At 39.3% G+C, this 11,937-nt stretch overlaps 1 pseudogene; it reads left to right on the plus strand.

Annotated features, from left to right (window-relative positions):
• The window catches only part of LOC107674566 (probable G-protein coupled receptor 158), a 16,251-nt pseudogene extending 5,131 nt beyond the window's left edge, over window positions 1-11,120 (plus strand).
• The last annotated feature ends 817 nt before the right edge of the window (window positions 11,121-11,937 follow it).

Here is an 11,937-nt window from a genome sequence, read left to right on the forward strand (position 1 = left end):
CAAAGTTGTTGTATTTCCTCAGCGACCAGCACGGATCAGCTCTAGGCATGACGAAGCGATATCGTCCTCTTTTGGAAGACTAAACAAAGTAGTTTAGCTTTCACAACGAAACACACAGCGCCTTCACGACATGGCGGCGGCAACAACAATACTACAGCGAGAATAAAAGTTACGCCTTCTTTCTTTGCGTGAACATTTGGGCGGCGTTATGCAAATCTTCCCACACAGTGAAGTAGACATGTGGGCGCGTGTAAGAACGAGCCGTCTTAAGGAAGGTGTGGCTGACTCTTAACTTTTATAAAGAATATCTCTTTGGATTTGAGACTTTAGTCTTTGCAACTTTACAGATCTTCTTTATGCACCAAGAGCTTGTAACACTCCAAAGAAAAAGGAAAAATTGAAATCGCATCATATGACCCCTTTAAGTTACCGCGCAAGGTAAACAGCTGAGCAGACTCATGACTTCATGTCTCTTTCTTTCTCATCCTCTCAGTGTGAGTCCATCCCACAACAGGGCTTCCGGATGGGTCAGTACTGCTGCCGATGTAAAAAGGGCTACTACAGTCCAAATCCAGACATAGAAAACAAAAGTAAGAATCTTGAAACAATCAAAAATCAATTGCACAGAAACAGCATTCAGTCTTATTTTATTTGTTAATATATAACTAACATGATGCCATATGATAGTATCTGAAATAATGTTTAAACTTAAGTTATTTCTAGTTTTGATAATTAAGCTGTATGATTACTATAGGTGAAAGTTTGTTTAAAATTAAATGTTAAAAATTAAAATTAAAATCAACAAATACATTGCTATCACTGACTGTCAAGTTCAGCTGCAATTTAGATTTTATTTGTTTATTTTTTTATTAATGATTGGGCAAGAGTCAAAGTTATAGTAGAAAGGCAGTAAAACATTAGCTTTGACATATTTTTGTACACTATTTTTTTTCTGTTTTCTCTGGGACGAGTGACAATAAGTGAATTATTAATGCTTAAACTAATGGTTAAACTATTTTACTCATAATTTCATAATTAAGCCTTCTTATTATTATAGGTGAAAGTATTCATTTAAAATTAAATGTTAAATATTAAATTAAAATCAAAAACTGCATGGCAATCACTGACTGTAAAGTTCAGCTTCTATTTATTTATTTAAATATATTATTATTATTTTATTTAAAATTGTAATTAATTTAAAATGTTTTTTATATTAAGGATTTTTTTTAAAATTATTATTATTAAGATAAAGAAATTATGATATATGGTGTTACAGGGAATGGTACCCGAGCTTGTTACCCAGAGGTCCCTGTGTGTCTGCCCTGTTGGCCCGGCTGTGACGAGTGCGAGGATGGAGCCCCGTGTTGGGTGCAGGAAGACTGGCTCCTGAGGACGGGCGTCCTGGCTGTGCAGGGCCTCTTCATGGTCCTTGTTCTTATCAGCATGCTGGTGGCATATCAGTGCAGGAGAACCAAGGTAAGTTTTTAGCACTCGATTTATTAAGCAAATAGGCTATATATATATATATCTTACATTTCATGGTATATCTTGCTATGTGATTTCAAACACGCTCTCAAACAGGTCCCACAGGTGCAAAAACTTCATGCATGCTTGACAGCTTTAGTAATTTCACCTCGGCTTCCCCTCTCCACTTCTCACCATTTTCTTCTCTCCATCTTTCTATCTCTCAGCGGATCCGATCATCCGGGCTTTTGCTGCTGGAGATGATCCTGTGTGGCTCTCTGTTGCTTTACTTCCCAGTGAGTGTGGGATTCAAATCTTCTTTTCAGATTATTGGACTACAGTTGAAATCATCATGGCTGGGTCGCACTTAGGAGGCAGAAAATGATCAAGAAATTACACACTTTATGGTTACTAGAGAGTTAACCAACTGCAATAACAAAATAACATCTAACAAATGAACTATATTAGTAATTATGCTCCAAATGTGAATTAGGATATAAGTGAGGTTATTATGCTAATGCCGCAAATCACACATTTAAGACAATAGTGCCTTCTCTAATAATTAATAACATTCAAAACTAAGTTTGGGTCAGTAAGAAGTTTACTTAGTAAGACTTATTTAGCAAAGATGCATTCATTTGATCACATTTATAATGTTTTAAATGATTTATATTTCAAATAAATGCTGTTCCTTCTCTTTCTATTCAAAGAATTCCAAAAAATGTCACATTCTTCTTCTTATTAATATTGAAAACGGTTGTGCTTAATATTTTGGTTTCCACCAAAATATTAAGCACAACTGTTTTCAATATTAATAATAATAAGAAACTTTTCTAGAGCAGTAAATCAGCATATTAGAATGATTTCTGAAGGATCATGTGACACTGAAAATCCAGCTTTGCATCACAGGAATAAATTACATTTTAAAATATATTAAACTGGAAAACAGTTATTTTAAATTGTAATAATATTTCACAATATTACTGTTTTTACTGCATTTTTGATCAAATACATGCAGCCTTGGTGAGCATGAGAGACGTCTTTCAAAAACATTAAAAATGACCCCAAACTTAGTGTAGTTCACACATAGCATTCGATAATTTAATTATCTTCATGTTGTCAAGAAAATGACATAAGTTTAATAATATAATGAGAGAATTATTATTATTTTATAAGAATTTTATACCTTTCACCAATAATTTCAGCTCCTTCTTTGACTGTTCTTGACTGTGTTTTCAGGTCTTCATTTTATACTTCAAACCCAGCACTTTCCGGTGTATTCTACTGCGTTGGGTCCGTCTGCTTGGCTTCGCCACTGTTTACGGAACTCTGATGCTCAAGATGTACCGGTGTGTAGACCTTCAGTCCTGCCAGCCAGTTCCCTTCCAATTCACTTGCACATCTCTCAGATGAAATGTTGCATAATAAGATGCTATTCTCATAGCATTTAAAGATTCACTCAGTAATTGTATATAATATTTCATAATATTCCTCCATGAGTTGACCCATTCAATGTAAAATAAATAAGTTTTTATTAGGCTACAAATGAGTTCACTTATTTTGTTATGTTTTTTTTTTTTTTTAAATTAGGGAAAATTTGACTGCACCTAGAATTCTATAATCTGTTGGGGAAAAAAAGCAACCTAATTAAACTCCCATAATGAATCAGCCTACACGGTTACGTGTGCTTTCAGGGTTCTGAGGGTGTTCCTGTCACGCACGGCCCAGAGAGTGCCATACATTACTACCACAGGTGTGCTGAGGATGCTGGGAGTTATAGTGCTTACTGTCAGCTGGTTCCTGTGTGCGTGGACCGTGGGCGTCCTGCAGAACCGAGACCGGAATGTTCCACTGCTGATCATTTCCACCACCTCAGAAGTACAAGGCTTCAATGTGTGCGACCTGGACCGGTGGGACTACATGATGGCTGTGGGTGAGTGATGTCATTTTTGACTGGTGGAAGTAGTCCATTGGTTTTCTTGGGTGTCTGGCAGAGAGATTAATTGAAATTGGGGCACATTAGTAGATCAGACAAATGAAAGGATGAATGGTCCTGGATAATTTAATGTTCTTTGAAGCATTTAGCTGATGATTTGAACACTGTTAACTGTTGTCATTTGATATGATTCAGCATTAACCACTACCTACCATACTAATAACATACCACAATAAATAATAATAATGTTACTGCTATAATGTCATAAATTAGGCTAAGTAAATGAGGGACTGACCTGAAATGACAACAGGAGATAAAATAGATTTACGCAATCATTCTGGCACATTCAGAATCAAAGACAGCTTACTCAACAAACCTTGCATTTACTGTGACACTAGCCTATAGTACTTAACACTGTATATTTTCTTCCTTCTTGTCTTGATTTGTAACTCATATTTATGTTGTTCATAAATAACTTTATCTTTGATTTTGTCAAGGGTAAATTATGTGATACTTAATGTTTATTCTGGATGTGTTCGATTTTTCAAAAACACAATCATATAAAATAGTCAATAACTTAAACACATCTCTTCGATGATGAATGTTTTAAATGTCTACGTTAAAATCATTTCAATATTTTTGTAGGGCTCAAAGTTACAGCTGGTGTAACTGTCTGGAGATCTTAATTTTAAGCAATTAATTGATTATTTATTTATCAAATAAAAAAAATCTAATTTAAAGACTATTGTTGGGAAAAACTTGCCATGTACAAAATCAAAACTATTTTTGTGTGACAAGAAAACCATAAAACAGGAAATTATATCACAGAGAGAACTTCTATTAACTGTCATAACCATGCCAAGGCCAGTCTATTATTTTATAAATTATATATTTTTATCTTGAAAAAAACAATATTAGTTCATATCAAATGGAGTAACCTTAAGAAAACTTGATATTTATGTTGTAAAAAATACAAACGAAGAAAAAAAAAACATTGTTTTTGCACCTTTTTCCTCATACAAAGGACAAAGAAATGACAAAACATTTAACTTCCTTATGTGTACATTTGTGTATGTGTCAAATAAAACCTTTAAAGTTAAAAAATAGTTGTTTTTTCTCTGTCAGCGGAGCTGTTATTTCTGTGCTGGGGCAGTTTCCTGTGCAGTGCAGTGAAGACGGTACCTTCAGCATTTCATGAACCACGTTACATGAGCATCGCTATCCATAATGAGCTACTGCTCTCCTCAGTGTTTCATCTTCTCAGGTGGGGGAATAAAGTTGTTCTGATTTAAAACTAATCATAAGAGGCTGTTCTATTGACTTCTTTGTCCTTGTCACTTTCAGATTCGCTAGACCATCAATTCATCCTGACTGGATGCTCTTGCTGTTCTTCACTCACACGCATGTAACAATTACTGTAACACTCGGCCTGCTTTTTGTACCTAAGGTACTGTCTATCATTGTTTAATATTGCAATGTTATTTTAACCTTTTTTATTTTAGCCTTTTCAATGACATCCAATTGCAGTAGGTGAATAAGTACTGGCATAAAGTTAGGTGTCTAAATAACACATTAAACACCTCCTGTGTCCTACTTCACATACTATAATGTCCTAAATATCATGCCAGATTAGAATTAAATGATAGTATATTGCAAATAGTTAACCAAAGGTGCCCTGATGATACATTTTTTGATGAATTTTTGAAGTGTGCATCTATGCATGCTCTGTTGGCTAATATTGCCCAAACCCATGTGCATAGCTGAAGAAGAGGAGTTTGTGACAGTTCACTTTCAATATTTTGGAAGGATTTTGAAATTTTGAAAAGGAACACAAATTTGAAACTTTATGAAACACTCAAAAGTATGTACATTTCTATCAGAGTACATACATAAATATTGCATACATACATATTTTCAATAAATAGCATAAGTATTCAAAATGGATGCAGCCTCTATCTATTTATCAAGTACTTTTTGATAAACTTAAAGTTGCATCAGATTGTAGGGCCCACATTTCTCACATTTATGTTATGTAGGCTGTTCCAAGTAAAAATCAGCATTGGTGTCTGTTGCAGTTTCTCCACATGTCACGACCTGGCCAAGAGGAAATAGCTGCAGAGGTATATGAGGATGAGGTGGACTTGCGACGCTCATGTTCTTACCTCAACAGTAGTTTCAACTCTAACTGCTGGAGTGACCACAGCCTGGACGCTGATGACATTCGGGTAAAACACCTTGCCCTGCAGCAGCCCTACTAACTCACACATGCTCACACTTCCATATTACGAAAATCACACACACTGTATACTGACAATGTATACTTATGAATTAAATAAAAAGCATTAATTTGACCTTTTCATTCACAGTAAATTAGTAAATGAACTAATATAAACTAAGTCTAAACTCCAATATAACCTTTCATAAACATTAACTAAACATAACAAAATAATGACAAGATAAATGGAGCTAGGTTTCTGCAATATAACTTATATAATTTAGCTTTTTGCCTTCATTTTATGGGAAAGACTGTAGCAAGTGGTGAGAGAGATGGGGAATGGGATTGGGACATGACCCAGGTTAGACTCTAACCTGGTTCCCCATGAGCCAACATGTCCTGAGCAATTTTATTATTAAAAATCGACTTCAAAAGAATTACAGAATTATTACCAATGTTAGCCTTCTCCTCCTCCTCTGCCTTTATTTGCCCTCTTTTGAAATATTTCCCTCTAACTTGGTGCCTTTTGAACATCATGTGTTGGACATACCATCACAAAAACCATCCCACTGTATTGCTCCCTCCAACTTTCATCAACTGAAACCCTTTTTCTCCTCTGCACCAGGATGAGCTGAAGAAACTGTATTCTCAGCTGGAAGTCCACAAGACCAAGAGGATGGCAAACAGTAATCCCCACCTTCCAAAGAAGCGCAGCTCTCGCCTCAGTATTGGACGGTCCCTTATAAAACGGATCAGTGAGATCCCAGAAAGTTTAAGCAGGCAATGCAGTCGTGAAGATAAGGATGTCAATGCTGCAATAGGAACTATAACCCGATAAGGATCGTATTACAAAAGTCATCAAACCACAAGCATTAACAAGATGACTGAAACTTTAATGCAGCCCTCTCCCAAGCTACAGAAGTCCCATAGTGCCTATGATTGCACCCCAGAACGAGAGGTCTCCCTATTAAACTCCTCCATAAGAAGCACTGAGAAAAGGGTTTCACTGCATTCTGACTCAGGATCCATCAATGCAACACTGCTGGTCTGCAAGTCTGCCAGTGCCCACAATCTATCGGTAGACACTAACCTTCTACTTCCAGAGCCCACCAGGTTTCAAAAGTCACTTAGTGTCATAGAACGCAATGACCATCGCTCTGTGACTTCTTGTAGGAGCACTGAAAATGTGTCACTTTCTGGCAAAACTGCCCCAGCAGAAAAGCCCCAGCCAACTGTGGATGTTGATATAAAGAGGCAGACTTCAAGTGCCTTGCTCTCAGAGTCATTTGACAAGGCCGAGGTCTGCCCGTGGGAGGTTCCAGAGGAACTGCCAGCAAACAAGAATCAAAAACATGTCACATATTCTATTTCAAACCAAGAAGAACCCAAATCACCTGGCGGTACCTCGTCACCAACTCTATTATATGTTTGTCCATGGGAATTCTTGCCACCTCCTACTCCTCCTGCAACAGAAATTGGGAATGGTATACAGTCAGATGTTGATTCCACAAAACCTAAGCCTCCGATCTCCTGTAGTGCTCCAGGGTCGCCACATACAATCTCTGGCAAGCCAAAGGACTTTCGGGTTCTCTCTTTCCGCTCCACTACCCAAAGTCTCCTTGCAGTAAAGGGCATTGAGGAAGTTGGAATAAGTATGAGCAGAGAAACAAGCCTACAAGAAAGTAATGTTAAGGAGGGAACACTACAGAAATCCCTGTCCACATCCATGAGATTGTCCCCAGGCAGTGCAGCTTCAGACAAGCGTACCCCGCAGACACACAGACGGGCTATGACTACCGTAGGCACAAAACCTTGCCTTGTCAAACAAATAGCAATACGGCTGCCATCTACTGATTCTCCTGAAAGGAGCCCCAAACATACTGCTCCAGTTCACATCTGTCCATGGGAGTCAGAAGAGGTGATCTTGGAGGTCAAGAAGCAGAATGTGAACGACAGTGTATTACAAAGACAATACAGTGGCAAGCAAGTACTATCTGTGACAGTAAGTAATGATGTCTTCAACCCCCCTGAGTTCCAACTTAAATCATCATTGACTGTTCCTAATACAGAAGTGTGTCCATGGGATGTCCCAAAACCTTTTCATCAAACCAGCATTTCTGAAGTGTGTCCTTGGGAAGTTGTGGAAGTAGAGCAATTGCAAACCAAGAGCATACATACTGATGTCTGTCCTTGGGAAACCGATGGTGACCCATCAAGAGTCACTGAAGACAATATATGTAATACGAATGAGTCATTTGACAAGGCCGAGGTCTGCCCGTGGGAGGTTCCAGAGGAACTGCCAGCAAACAAGAATCAAAAACATGTCACATATTCTATTTCAAACCAAGAAGAACCCAAATCACCTGGCGGTACCTCGTCACCAACTCTATTATATGTTTGTCCATGGGAATTCTTGCCACCTCCTACTCCTCCTGCAACAGAAATTGGGAATGGTATACAGTCAGATGTTGATTCCACAAAACCTAAGCCTCCGATCTCCTGTAGTGCTCCAGGGTCGCCACATACAATCTCTGGCAAGCCAAAGGACTTTCGGGTTCTCTCTTTCCGCTCCACTACCCAAAGTCTCCTTGCAGTAAAGGGCATTGAGGAAGTTGGAATAAGTATGAGCAGAGAAACAAGCCTACAAGAAAGTAATGTTAAGGAGGGAACACTACAGAAATCCCTGTCCACATCCATGAGATTGTCCCCAGGCAGTGCAGCTTCAGACAAGCGTACCCCGCAGACACACAGACGGGCTATGACTACCGTAGGCACAAAACCTTGCCTTGTCAAACAAATAGCAATACGGCTGCCATCTACTGATTCTCCTGAAAGGAGCCCCAAACATACTGCTCCAGTTCACATCTGTCCATGGGAGTCAGAAGAGGTGATCTTGGAGGTCAAGAAGCAGAATGTGAACGACAGTGTATTACAAAGACAATACAGTGGCAAGCAAGTACTATCTGTGACAGTAAGTAATGATGTCTTCAACCCCCCTGAGTTCCAACTTAAATCATCATTGACTGTTCCTAATACAGAAGTGTGTCCATGGGATGTCCCAAAACCTTTTCATCAAACCAGCATTTCTGAAGTGTGTCCTTGGGAAGTTGTGGAAGTAGAGCAATTGCAAACCAAGAGCATACATACTGATGTCTGTCCTTGGGAAACCGATGGTGACCCATCAAGAGTCACTGAAGACAATATATGTAATACGAATGTTGAAGACCCTATGTCTGAAGACACCCAGAAGCAGGTAAATGTGAAGCCCGAAGCATGCTCTTCCGTACTTGACACAAATATCTCTCAGGTTAGACAGGGATCGATCAAAACCCCTAGTGACACAATAAAACCTGGTGAAAGGGTAATTTATGTTAATGCAAAACAAAGTCCAGTAGACCAAGAACTTGCTCAGGAAGATTCAGGTTCAGAGGAAACAAGTCATAAACTGAAACAAGAAGAAAGTGATTTTCATGAACCACCCCCACCTGTAACTGACGCAAGTCCTTGGGAGTCTGAGCCAAACACAAAAGATGCTACAAGACCGTCTTTAAACGAGCCAATGAATAAGAAAGCAACTGCTTGTCCGTCGGAAGCAGAGGATTCTGAGAAGTCAAAAGAGAGGCAGGGATATACGAACAAGGGACCAATAAAAGTAGATCAAAAACAAGAAAATGTTCATGTAAATGTGTGTTCATGGGAAACAAGTGAGTCTGTGAAGACCACACAGAAACAAGAAAGTGTCTGTGGAGAAGTCTGTCCATGGGAGACAATTGAATCAGTCAAGAACGTACAGAAGCAAGAAGGTCATGAAAATGTTTGCCCTTGGGAAACAGAAGAGATAACAAAGACCTTGCAGAAACAAGAAAGTGTTCGTACCGATATTTGTCCATGGGACACAGGTGAGCCAGTCAAGACCTTGCAGAAACAAGATAGTATTCGTGCAGATGTTTGTCCATGGGAGACAGGAGAGCCAGTCAAGACTTTGCAGAAACAAGAAAGTATCTGTGCAGATATTTGTCCTTGGGAGACAAGAGAACCAACAAAAACAATGCAGAAACAAGATAGTGTTCTTGCAGATGTCTGTCCATGGGAGACAGGTGAGCCAGTCAAGACCTTACAGAAGCAAGAAAGTGTCTATGTAGATGTTTGTCCTTGGGAGACAGGTGAGCCAGTCAAGACCTTGCAGAAGCAAGAAAGTGTCCATGTAGATGTTTGTCCTTGGGAGACAGGTGAGACAGTCAAGACCTTTCAGAAGCAAGAAAGTGTCCATGTAGATGTCTGTCCATGGGAAACAGGTGAGCCAGTCAAGACTTTGCAGAAGCAAGAAAGTGTCCATGTAGATGTTTGTCCTTGGGAGACAGGAGAGCCAACAAAGGCCTTGCAGAATCAAGATAGTGTTCTTGCAGATGTTTGTCCATGGGTAACAGGTGAGCCAGTAAAGACCTTGCAGAACCAAGAAAGTGTCCATGCAGATGTCTGTCCATGGGAGACAGGTGAGCCAGTCAAGACCTTGCAGAAGCAAGAAAGTGTCTCTGTAGATGTCTGTCCTTGGGAGACAGGAGAACCAACAAAGGTCTTGCAGAATCAAGATAGTGTTCTTGCAGATGTCTGTCCATGGGAGACAGGTGTGCCAGTGAAGACCTTGCAAAAACAAGAAAGTGTCTACTCAGATGTCTGTCCTTGGGAGGCAAAACAATCACTCAAACAATCTGTGCCACAAGACTGCACTCATGCTGTCCCATCGAAAAGGCAAGATAGTGCTCAAGACTCTGTCTGTCCCAGAGAAAATGACATGGGAACACCACCAACAACAGAAAGCAGCACAAGTCAAACTGTCCCAGATAGAAGTGAGTTACACCCTTCAGACACATGCACACAGACAACAGAAGAGATGAGAGTTAACCCTCCTTTGGCTTGGCATGATGCATTGTGCCCTTGGGAAATGGGAGGGGGCAGACAAGAATCTATAACCGTGCATGATAATTCAGATGTCTTCACTTGGGAGGAGACAATACCAGAGGAAGATGACGGTGATGCAGAAACTGCTGCAGAGGCCTTCATCTTCCCTCCAGACTTGTGAACTGTGAGGGCAGTATCACTGTGCTTTATATAGCTTGAAAGACTTGTTTTGACAAAATGGATCACTGGTCACACTTTTCAGCTTTATTCAGAATGCCACTCCAATGTCATCAGCACACTTCACAGACTATTATTTAAGAAAGGATTGCACCTACTGTATGGCAGCTTTCTCTTTCCTCAGCTTACTAAACCATATCTAAAAACTGATATCAAGACAGACTGCTCTCCTGTGCATATTCCCCTTTGGCCTTACATTATCACAAACCCCCTGTTTAATTTGGTATTGTTTTGTGTGTATTTGTGTTTATATGGCTATGTAGATTATATTGTCAGTAAAACCTGCATCATCAATATACCCTGGGTGGAACATTTAGAAAGTTCGATTTCACACATTGTCAGTCAAAAACATTGCAAGTTAAAGGGGACATCGGATGCAAAATTCACTTTTACATGGTGTTTGCATATAAATGTGTCATAGCAGTGTGTGGACACAACCACCCTACAATGATAAAAATCCATTCACTCCTTTTTTTAATCCCCAAAAAACTAAACAGTCTCAATTATCAAGACATTTTGATTTTCTGAGCAGTATGACCCCGCCCACGACTGCTGATGGACTGTCCCGTATAGAGAATGTGAAGCTGACGTAATGCCGCATGAGTTCTGCCCTGCCCACGACCGCTGATGGACTGTCCCGTATAGAGAATGTGAAGCTGACGTAATGCCGCATGAGTTCTGGGAAAATGCTTTGTTTATCCCCCATACTGGGAGGATCACCTTTCCACTATTGAGTTTAGGGCAGTATTTTGATTTTTTGTTGTGATTGTGAAAATGTCATTGCCAATGTATGTCATTCATGCTGCATCGAGAATTGCAACCGTAACTCAGATCATCTTTCTGAGAGAAAACTGGACAATGCAATATGTTTTTTCGCCCTTTCTATGTGTAAAAACACCAAGGTAAGCAGGTCGTGGAGATGACGAGAAGCCGCCAGATAGTAAATTTATTAATAATGTCACTGATTAAACCCACTGCCTATCACTCAATAAAATAATCACATTGCTGGGTGTTTTTGAACATTTTGATTTTGTTTGGTTTAATAATTAACATTACCTTTGCTAGTATGACTCTCACTTGGCTTGTGAATTAGCAGAACTTGAACAGGGACATTCTAAAATACTTAACACGAATAACGCTTAATGTGGCTTAATGTACCAAGACAGTGATAAAGACAAAACTGTAA

This window comes from Sinocyclocheilus anshuiensis, unplaced genomic scaffold (assembly GCF_001515605.1).
Source record: "Sinocyclocheilus anshuiensis isolate Anshui unplaced genomic scaffold, SAMN03320099.WGS_v1.1 scaffold572, whole genome shotgun sequence".
In the NCBI taxonomy this organism is placed as follows: domain Eukaryota; kingdom Metazoa; phylum Chordata; class Actinopteri; order Cypriniformes; family Cyprinidae; genus Sinocyclocheilus; species Sinocyclocheilus anshuiensis.